At 41.2% G+C, this 10,837-nt stretch overlaps 1 long non-coding RNA gene across 1 annotated transcript; it reads left to right on the top strand.

Moving 5' to 3' along the window:
• The first annotated feature begins 2,015 nt into the window (after positions 1-2,015).
• On the top strand, positions 2,016-10,352 carry LOC112247399. Its single transcript, XR_002953062.1, has 4 exons — positions 2,016-2,103; positions 9,192-9,356; positions 9,913-10,051; positions 10,228-10,352. It is a non-coding gene; the product is annotated as an uncharacterized LOC112247399 (long non-coding RNA).
• Positions 10,353-10,837: the final 485 nt, after the last annotated feature.

Below are 10,837 nucleotides of genomic sequence, written 5' to 3' on the forward strand. Positions count from 1 at the left end.
CGAACCCAAGCATTTTGCTACACCCACAATAACATCTGCTAAATATGTGTATGTGACCAAAAGTTATTTGATTTTATTTGGATCCTGGACTTCCTGACAGGCAGACCCCAGGTGGTGAGGGTAGGCAACAACACCTCCGCCACGTTGACCCTCAAAAGGGGTTTCCTCAGGGGTGCTCGCTCAGCCCCCTACTATACTCCCTGTACACCCACGACTGCATGGCCATGCATGACGACAGTGGGGGGCCTGATCGTCGACGGTGACGAGGCAGCCTGCAGGGAGGAGGTTAGAGCCCTGGCAGTCAGGTCAAGACCCTGGTAAGCATGACGAGCATGCCGATGGGCTTCCCTGAGACGGTTTCTGACCGTTTGTGCAGAAATTATTTGGTTGTGCAATCCCACAGTTTCATCAGTTGTCCGGGTAGCTGGTCTCAGACGATCCTGCAGGTGAAGATGCTCGATGTCGAGGTCCTGGGCTGGCATGGTTACACATAGACTGTGTTTGTGAGGTCAGTTGGACATGCCAAATTCTCAAAAACGACATTGGAGGCAGCTTAAGGTAGAGAAATGAACAATCAATACTCTGGCAAAAGCTCTGGTGGACATTCCTGCAGTCAGCATGTCAAGTACACACTCCCTCAAAACTTGAGACATCTTTGGCATTGTGTTATGTGACAAAAGTGCACATTTTAGAGTGACCTTTTATTGGTCCCACCTGTGTAATTAACATGCTGTTTAATCAGCTTCTTGATCTGCCACACCTGTCAGGCATATGGATAATCTTGGCAAAGGATAAATGCTCCGTAACAGGGATGTAAACAATTTTCTGCCCAACATTTGAGAGAAATACGCATGTTGGAACATTTCTTGGATCTTTTATTTCAGCTCATGAAACATGGGTCCAACACTTTACATGTTGCATTCATATATATATATATTTTTTTTTTGACTTGACTCTTTTCATTGTTATTATTGTACTGCATTGTTGAGAGCCAAGCACATAAGCATTTCACTGCACCTTTTAAATCTGTTGTAAACTGTGTATGTGATGAATGCATTTGATTTGATGAAAAAATGTTTGCTCATCTTAAAAAATATTTTGCGCATCTCATTAAAAACAGACGTTGTTAAAAAAAAGTATGAATATGAAAATTTCATTGCCTAATGATAAATCAATGAACATGAAACAAGAAAAGCAGAGCGACACAAACGAAAACTCTGTCAATGTCAGGTTATATATTCAGACATGGAAAAAAACCCTACCGGCTCGAGTGCCACAGGCTTCAGGAACAGATCTACATACTGCACAAATCAGAGTGGATATGTTTCAGATTGGGCAGCTTCTCAAGCATGACTCAATACAAAACCCTGACACAGTCCACAAGCTGCGTTCTCTGTTGAATTGACATGAATTCATCCAATACAATGCAGCAGAAGAGAGAGCGAGAGGGAGAGACAAAATGGAGAGGGAGAGAGTCACTGCAGCAAAATGTGAGTGAGAATGCACTGCTTAAATAACAAAACAGGGTTTCATACTTCTCCATTTGACCAACGATGGAAGTGACAAGAGAGAAAAGGGCCACATGTAAAATAGTGAATAGAGGTGTCGCAGCTGTGATGAGGATGACGGAGTGTCTACAAATATGATTCCAAACAGGTCATTCTGTTGGCGGGCTCCGTAAAGGCTGGCCTGTTATCTTGTGACATTTTGAGTGTGACACGTGGGGGCAGGGCTCCACTGTCTGGGATGTAGAGAGAGAAAGGGCTGTGCAGTGTCAGGCCCATTATGACCCGATAAAAACTCTTGCTGCTCTCCACCTCCAGCGGCTATCCATCACCGGGACCTCTCTAATCAGCATGTCTGTCACTGTAACTAAACAGTGGGCTGAGCCACTTCGCCACGCTATTGGCTTTGACAGGGAGAAATGAATCTGCTGCTGGCCAATGGGCTGCGCACAGCGAAGCATGACAGGAAAGGTGACAGTCTTCTCCAGGACTAGTAGAGAGACACTGGAGCCAAGGAAGCATTTGAACAGTTTTACTGTTCTTCAGGCAGTAGTTGGGAGTAAATCTGGGGCTTCTGCTATGGTGTGTAGGTGTGAACGTGAGTACGCTTTATGCTCCCCGGCACAGACGTGTCCATTTGTTCAGTTAAGTGTGAATCTGATCTGGGAACAGATATGTGTTCTGTTCACTTTCCAACCGACATCTTACACTGACAATCCTGTCAGTGGATACAGGACTCAGACATGGTTCATTTTTGTAATGTTTTTCTAAATACTAAATAAATACAACTACTGCTGCTACTATTAAAAATAATTTATTCCTTTTAAAAGGATTTTATAGTTGTCTTACTTCTATCTCAAGTTCTCACTAATGTCCAGTATTTCAAGTTATCCCCAATATTCTTCATCTAAATTATGAATATTCTTCATCTAAAAGTCTTGTCCTGAAGCGAAAAGTTATTTGGACATGTCAAACGGGATATAAATAAGCGTTGGGTCTGTTGGTTTGGTTCTTGGGCTTGGTGTTGTTTGGTTTTGTCTTCCCTCCTGCTTAAACCTTGCGGCTGCACGGTGAACAGAAGCTCAGAGCTGGAGCTGTTTGACAACTTGGCCGGGGAGCTTTTTACACACAGGCTTCAGCAGCAGCTGTAGGCCGGACGACGGCAATACTTAGAATTCTCCCAGTACTTGCTCCTCTGCACTGTACGATAAAAAAAATCCCTGCAAGATTTCAGGAAATCACAACTGGCACTGTTATGGCCTACATCATAACAGCGGACATCACTCTCTTCTGGTCTTAGGCTAGGGGGCTCAACGTTCCTGGATCACCCCCAAACAGTCCCTCTGCTTTCAGCCTTTCCTTCACAACCCAGAACAGTTATATACATGAGTCTGTCAAAACCGCATGGAGAGTCACAGGATTAATATGAGTAGTAACACTGCCAAGAAGGAGCTGAGAATTTAGGAGAGAACGTATAATTTGTAGTTTCAATTATGCCTAGGCTATAGATTACGATAAAACAAATATCAGTTAGTGAAAACATTTCCTCACTGCCTAAAAATTCTATGTTACAGTATATCCGTTCACTCAGAAAATCAGGTTGACAGCCTAAAGCATTATGTAGAATTTTTGCATTATAATGTGATAAAATGTCCATAATATATCTGCAGTAATAGTGGAATGATAGTGTTTCAACCAAAAATGGCTAAATTCTGTTCATAATTTCAGTTTTTCTATTGGTCAGCAAAAGACAGGTGGGTCTCTTGTTTTTGAATTGGAGGACTGCACCCTCCCTCTTTGAGCAGCGTCACTAGGAGGCATGGTCATCTTCTTCTGAGCGCAATCAACAATGGCGGATTTCTTACACGGAACCCAAACCGGCTGCGCGCCTGCGTCAAGTGCATACATTTATTTTGTCCCCCCACACCAAACGCAATCATGACACGCAGGTTAAAATATCAAAACAAACTCTGAACCAATTATATTCATTTGGAGACAGGTCGAAAAGCATTAAACATTTATGACAATTTAGCTAGATAGCTTGCACTTGCTAGCTAATTTGTCCTGCCATATAAACATTGAGGTGTTATTTTACCTGAAATGCACAAGGTTTTCAACTCCCACAATTAATCCACACATAAAATGGTCAACATAATTGTTTCTAGTCATCTCTCCTCCTTCCAGGCTTTTTCTTCTTTGAACTTATATGGTGATCGGCATCCAAACTTTCATAGTGTAATCACAACAATCGACAACACAGTACGTCTTTCAATCACCCACGTGGGTATAACCAATGAGGAGATGGGAGAGGCAGGACTTGCAGCGCGATCTGCGTCACAAATAGAACTTACTTCTTTTGCCCTTGGAAAAGCAGATGCTCATTGATGCGCATGAGCAGTGTGGGTGCAATAATTGAATAATATAGATTTCTAAATTTATTTTGCAAAGCTCGCACACGCGACGGGAGCGGTGTAGTCAGGGTATTAGGCAAGTGTCCAGCTCCACTGGTTTTTGATAAAGGTGGCAAAAAAATTGAAGTAACTGATAAGACTCTGGAGAGAAGTTATGGCCCTAAAAGGGCTCTGAAGTCTGATGCAGAGATGGCCTGTTTTCTGCTTGACAGGTAACGTTACACCAGCTACACAGTAGCTAGCTGGCTGTGATATTTCCAAATTATATATTTTTTAACCTTTATTTAACGAGGCAAGTCAGTTAAGAACTAATTCTTATTTACAATGACAGCCTAGGAACAAGTGGGTTAACTGCCTTGTTCAGGGGCAGAACGAAAGATTTTTACCTTGTCATCTCGGGGATTCGATCGAGCAACCTTTCGGTTACTGGCCCAATGCTCTAACCAATAGGCTACCTACCTGTTATTATATGGCTGTCTTGATAAATAACTAAGGCGTACATGCTACGATCTAAAATCAGTATACATGTTTCTTTAAATGCATTGGCGCCTAGCTAGCGTAACGTCTTATGTCCGTTTCTCAATTTCTCTGTTTGAGAGTGACAGAACTGTAATGGCACTCATATGTAACATTAGCAGCTGTAACGGTGCTGTGCAGTAATAGTTGCCTCACCTTTTTGAGACTTCCAAGTGACAAACGTTATTACAGAACATTACTGAAACAATGCTAGCTAGCTAGTTAACATTATGCAGCTTGGTAAAGAGCTGACAAATAAGCTCACTAGCTAGGTTTTATGACATACATTAGCAAGCTTGATATGTGATATAATAATGGGACATGAGTGAAATAAAAATGTAATTTCTCATGTTCTAGTTATGAAAAGGCCCCACCACAATCCACTCCAAGGGAAGTGTTACCTCTGCCTGCTTTATCAAGCATTGGAGTGGCATCCAGCACCACACTGTCAGATAGCAAAGAACACATGCTTCATTTCAATAGGAGAATAGCTAGATACCTTTTTCCTATTCCTTTCAATGATGGGTAGTGTGAACTTTGTGTGCATCATTTATGGTTGGTTTCTGTGTTTCTCTTTGAGCCTGCCTTCTTTGAGTAGCCTATGTGTAGGTTTATCTCTCTGCTACTGTCATGTATCACTCTCTAGTAGTCAAAATGTTTGCCAGTAATGAAGATACTATATTCTTGGAGTATAACCAACTGTCTTTTCTAAAGGGGGGATGAGTTTCTGAAGTAGCCTGGAGTTGTTGATCTAGATGGGAGCACCATAGAGGCAACAAAAGGTGAAAACAGGCAACAAGGTTTTTTCCGTTAACTATTCCAAGACATTATCACCCTATATGTGTATTGCCAATACTGTACAGATCTTATTCAGTGAATTTACATTTTTTGTAATGTTCTATCACTTCTATTTATCCTGATGAATATGAGCATCTCCAGAAGAGACCATAGAAGTAAATGAAGAGGTCAATGACCTAATGTAAGACTGTTCTTAATATTTGTGATGTGCTAGTGTATTTACTTTTGTTGTTTGTATTTATAATTTACCATTATATTATTATTCTTTCTTATTTGTGATCGCATCTATTGGTGTGATGGAATTGGTGCTGATGAGGAGTCTAAACATTGGTTGGCATCCACCCAAGTAAGGATGCTTGCGCCAATGTATTTGTTCAAATAAAGCTGTAACTTGGTAATAGTATACATTTTTATAGTATAATTTGGATATAATAAAATAATATATTTTTATTTTGTTATTTTTAGTATATATATATATATGTTTTCTTTTCACCTTTATTTAGCCAGGTAGACTAGTTGAGAACAAGTTCTCATTTACAACTGAGACCTGACCAAGATAAAGCAAAGCAGTGCGACACAAACAACACAGACTTACACATGGGATAAACAAACGTACAGTCAATAACACAATAGAAAAATCTATATACAGTGTGTGCAAATGTAGTAAGATTAGGCAGGTAAGGCAATAAATAGGCCATAGTGGTGAAATAATTACAATTTAGCATTAACACTGGAGTGATAGATGTGCAGATGATGATGTGCAAGTAGAGATATTGGTGTGCAAAAGAGCAGAAAAGTAAATAAAAACAATATGGGGATGACGTAGGTAGATTGGGTGGGCTATTTACAGATGGACTATGTATAGGTGCAGCGATCAGTTAGCTGCTCAGGTAGCTGATGTTTAAAGTTAGTGAGGGAAATACAAGTCTCCAGCTTCAGCAATTTTTGCAATTCGTTCCAGTCATTGGCAGCAGAGAACTAGAAGGAAAGGCGACCAAAGGAGGTGTTAGATGACCTGGAGCCAGTGGGTCTGGCGACAAATATGAAGCGAAGGCCAGCCGACTAGAGCATACAGGTCACAATGGTGGGTGTTATAAGGGGCTTTGGTAACAAAATGGATGGCACTGTGATAGACTGCATCCAGTTTGCTGAGTACAGTATTGGAAGCTATTTTGTAGATGACATCGCCGAAGTCGAGGATCAGTAGGATAGTCAGTTTTACTAGGGTAAGTTTGGCGGCGTGAGTGAAGGAGGCGTTGTGTGTGAAATAGAAAGCCAATTCTAGATTTAATTTTGGATTGGAGGTGCTAAATGTGAGTCTGGAAGGAGAGTTTACAGACTAACCAGACACCTTGGTGTTTGTAGTTGTACACATATTCTAGGTCAGAACCATCCAGGGTGGTGATGCTAGTCGGGCGGGTGCAGGCAGCGATCGGTTGAAAAGCATGCATTTGGTTTTGCTAGCGTTTAAGAGCAGTTGGAGGCCATGGAAGAAGTGTTGAATGGCATTGAAGCTTGTTTGGAGGTTAGATAGCACAGTGTCCAAAGAAGTGCCAGAAGTATACAGAATGGTGTCGTCTGCGTAGAGGTGGATCAGAGAATCACCAGTAGCAAGAGCTACATCATTGATATATACAGAGAAAAGAGTCCGCCCGAGAATTGAACCCTGTGGTACCCCCATAGAGACTGCCAGAGGTCCGGACAACAGGCCATCCGATTTGACACACTGAAGTCTGTTTGCGAAGTAGTTGGTGAACCAGGCGAGGCAGTCATTTGAGAAACCAAGGCTGTTGAGTCTGCGATAAGAATACGGTGATTGACAGAGTTGAAAGCCTTGGCCAGGTCGATGAAGACGGTTGCACAGTACTGTCTTTTATCGATGGAGGTTATGATATCGTTTAGGACCTTGAGCGTGGCTGAGGTGCACCCGTGACCAGCTCGGAAACCAGATTGCACAGCGGAAAAGGGACGGTGGGATTCGAAATGGTCAGTGATCTGTTTATAAACTTGGCTTTTGAAGACTTTAGAGAGGCAGGATAGGATAGATATAGGTCTGAAACAGTTTGGGTCTAGAGTTGTGTCTCATTGAGATAAAATCTCTCTCCAAGAGACCTGGTTTGAGACCAAGATTGCAAGTGGGGGAGGGGAGGGTTATTACATAAACTCAGCAAAAAAATAAACATCCCTTTTTCAGGACCCTGTCTTTCAAAGATAATTTGTAATAATCCAAATAACTTCGCAGTTCTTCATTGTAAATTATTGAAGCACTGTTTCCCATGCTTGTTCAATGAACCATAGTTAGGATCTATCTATCTATCCATCTATCCATCTATCCATCCATCCATCCATCACCTATTATTCTGACATTTCACATTTGTAAAATAAAGTGGTGATCCTAACTGACCTAACACAGGGAATGTTTACTTGGATTAAATGTCAGGAATTGTGAAAAACTGAGTTTAGATGTATTTGGCTAAGGTGTGTGGAAACTTCCGACATCAACTGTGCGTGTGAATGCCTGAACAGAACTACAGAGTTAATTTCCCTTCCATTCTCTCCTGAAACTGTCTCTTTGAAGATAGGCTAGCCAGTTGATGGTTCCCATTGGGTGATGAGAGTAGCGTACTACGGTGATTTGACAGAATAGTAGAATGGTTCCACTTAAATTCACATTCCTAGATACATTTCTTAGGACAGCTAATCAGCCATACCAGTGCTTGTAAGGGAGGTGAGTTTATCGTCTCAACCTCGTGCTGAGATTCAGAGTTCAAACCACTTTAGACGTGGGCTGCAGCTCCCCGTATTTCCTAGTCTGAATGTTAATTTCTTTACCAATCCTTTTATGCACTCCGGTCGAAAGGGACAGTTCCGTCAGGCTGACACGCACTCTGACCTCACTCGGGGCGTGGCTACTTACTGCTCAAAATTTATAGAAAATAAATTCTCTGATGGCTCCTAAAATTACATCCCTATCTTAACAAAAATACTTTAATTGTTTGTCATTTCATATACAACGTTAAAGATGGAGACATCATGTATGTAATTTTCAAGTTACAGTATTTCTTTATAACATTTTGTATTGACATCACAAAATAACAACCCACATGACATTATTATTTTTTAGATCGCCTCTGACCATTCCCCACGTTTCCATGTTAGAAATATTGTTCCAGTATGTCAAGAGTTTTGGCAGGAAAAGTCTCTGGAGACAAAGAAACATTCCTGTGTTCATTTGGAGAGGGATGTTCTCTGGGTTGCCCCTCATTTAATTTACAACAGGGTATGAGGTGTCAACCCCCCACCAGCTCCCTCCTCCCCCCTCTGTGGGCGAGAGAGGGTCTGGTTACTGTCATCCATTGCAAAGCTGATCTGACCCATTCAGATCCTCACAGGACAGTCATGACACTGTAAAAGGGCAGACACATATGAGGAGTCATAAGTAAGACTGTAAGTCATCTTGTCTGATTTATTACTCTCACATTACTCTCATGTGTTATGTTTGAGTGATGATGTACTTACTGTATTGTGCTTAGCTGTGAGCTAGCACTTGTCCCTTAGTTGATGAAATCATATCTACGATCGGCAAAGTGCATAATGACACAGATTTTTTTCTAATGCATTTCGAATGTAAGTTTCAGAACCTGTGGAGAGGTGTTATTCATGTGGTGCAGCACATCAGGCTCTCACAGACATCGTCCTCAACAAGGTGACTGAAGGATCTTCATAAATACCTAAACTTCACATATTTTAGTACTATTTAGTAATTGGTCACAGATAATGGTCCATTATGCATTACTGCAGTACTCGGGGACCAGCAGAACGTTGGTCACATAGGAGATGGTTAGGAAACCCTGCATTAGGGTGATGGTCGACATCCACACAGCCAAAGGAAGATTACAATTTAGTTGACTTCATGACGCATTCATTATGTCTGTGTTGTTTTTTTGTTTGTTAATTACAGATCAACATCTGATCTTGAATCCTACCAGAACCATATTCTGATTTACGCCAGCAAGCGTCTTTCCATTTCACCGCCAGTCTATGAAGGCAGAACACTGCTGGGAGCACTAGATTACAACTTCTGCAAGGACAGACCAGCCAGGCAGAATGCAGATTGAATCCAGATGTAAGTCTCCAATCTATTTTAAGTCGATAGGTTATGAAGGAAGTTTTGAACAACAGAACTTTTCAAGTCTGCCCCAAGCACCTGTTCACACTCACACATTGGCCAAATACAGGGTCTTTCTAAATTAATATTTCCTGAATTGCTTACAAAACCTACTGGAGAAGAGGGTCAGAGGGGAGTGGCCCTGGACCTTTTTCTACCATACAATTGGGAAGTAGGCAAGGACAAGGGATGCAATAAAGATTTTGTAATTGAAAATAAACAGGAACTGTATTTGCAGTGTATTATAAACCATCCAATCTCCTTTCTCTACTATTGAGGGAGGTGACGCACAACCTTATTTGTTCTGTTGTACTTAGATTGCAAGATCTGTGACCTTACTAAATGTCCTTGAAAGTGCATTTTTTTACATGTTATAACAATGCATACTTTCAAATTATGTTGATTTATTGATTTATTGCTATAGAAGACTGCATTAAAAAAAGCTTAATGTTGGAGGATAAATTAATTTAAGACTAGGCAGACATATGGATAAATTCTGGATCTCCAATGCAAGATTTTGAGGAATATAGTGGAGGGGATGCCATGGAAAAGAACCCTAATTCCCGAAGACCCTAGAAGACTTGGACTCCTGCCCCGTATTCCTCAACCAACAACTGAAGAACGTGTGCAATCACAAGTGAGAAGAGGCCTAGGTAAGTAACAAACGGAAGGCAGGAATATCAGGTAGAATTGCATTAGACCTCAGAGTGAGTTATAACAAAGCCTGTAGGAGATGATACCTATGCAGTCAATTCATATTTTATTCTTATCATTTCACGGTATCGGTACACTAAACCTCCACATTCCTAATTATTTCCCTCCCCCCTAGCGTTGGGTGAACCTCGAGACCATGCAGGAGCTCCAGAAACCTCATCAAGCTCAGCAACCCTGTGAGAAACACAGGTACCGACCCACATACAGTACCAGTTCAAAGTTTGGACACACCAACTCATTCAAGGGTTTTTCATTATTTTTTGTACTATTTTCTCCATTGTAAAATAATAGTGAAGACATCCAAAATATGAAATAACACAGATGTAATCATGTATTAACCAAAAATGTATTAAACAAATCTAAATATATTTTAGATGCTTCAAAGTAGCCAGCTTATGCCTTTATGACAGCTTTGAACACTCTTGGCATTCTCTCAACTAGCTTTACCATTAATGTCTTTCCAACAGTCTTGAAGAAGCTCCTACATATGCTGAGCACCTGTTGGCTGCTTTTCCTTCAAAATCGGTCCAAATCCTCCCAAACCATTTAAATTGGTTTGAGGTCAGGTAAATTTGGAGGCCAGGTCATGTGATGCAGCCCTCCATCACTCTCCTTCTTGGTCAAATAGCCCTTACACAGCACGGAGGTGTGTTTTAGGGCATTGTCCCGTTTTTGCGACTGCACTTGAAGAAACTATCAAAGATCTTGAAATGTTCCGGATTGAC

Source organism: Oncorhynchus tshawytscha, linkage group LG22 (genome assembly GCF_018296145.1).
Source record: "Oncorhynchus tshawytscha isolate Ot180627B linkage group LG22, Otsh_v2.0, whole genome shotgun sequence".
Lineage (NCBI taxonomy): Eukaryota > Metazoa > Chordata > Actinopteri > Salmoniformes > Salmonidae > Oncorhynchus > Oncorhynchus tshawytscha.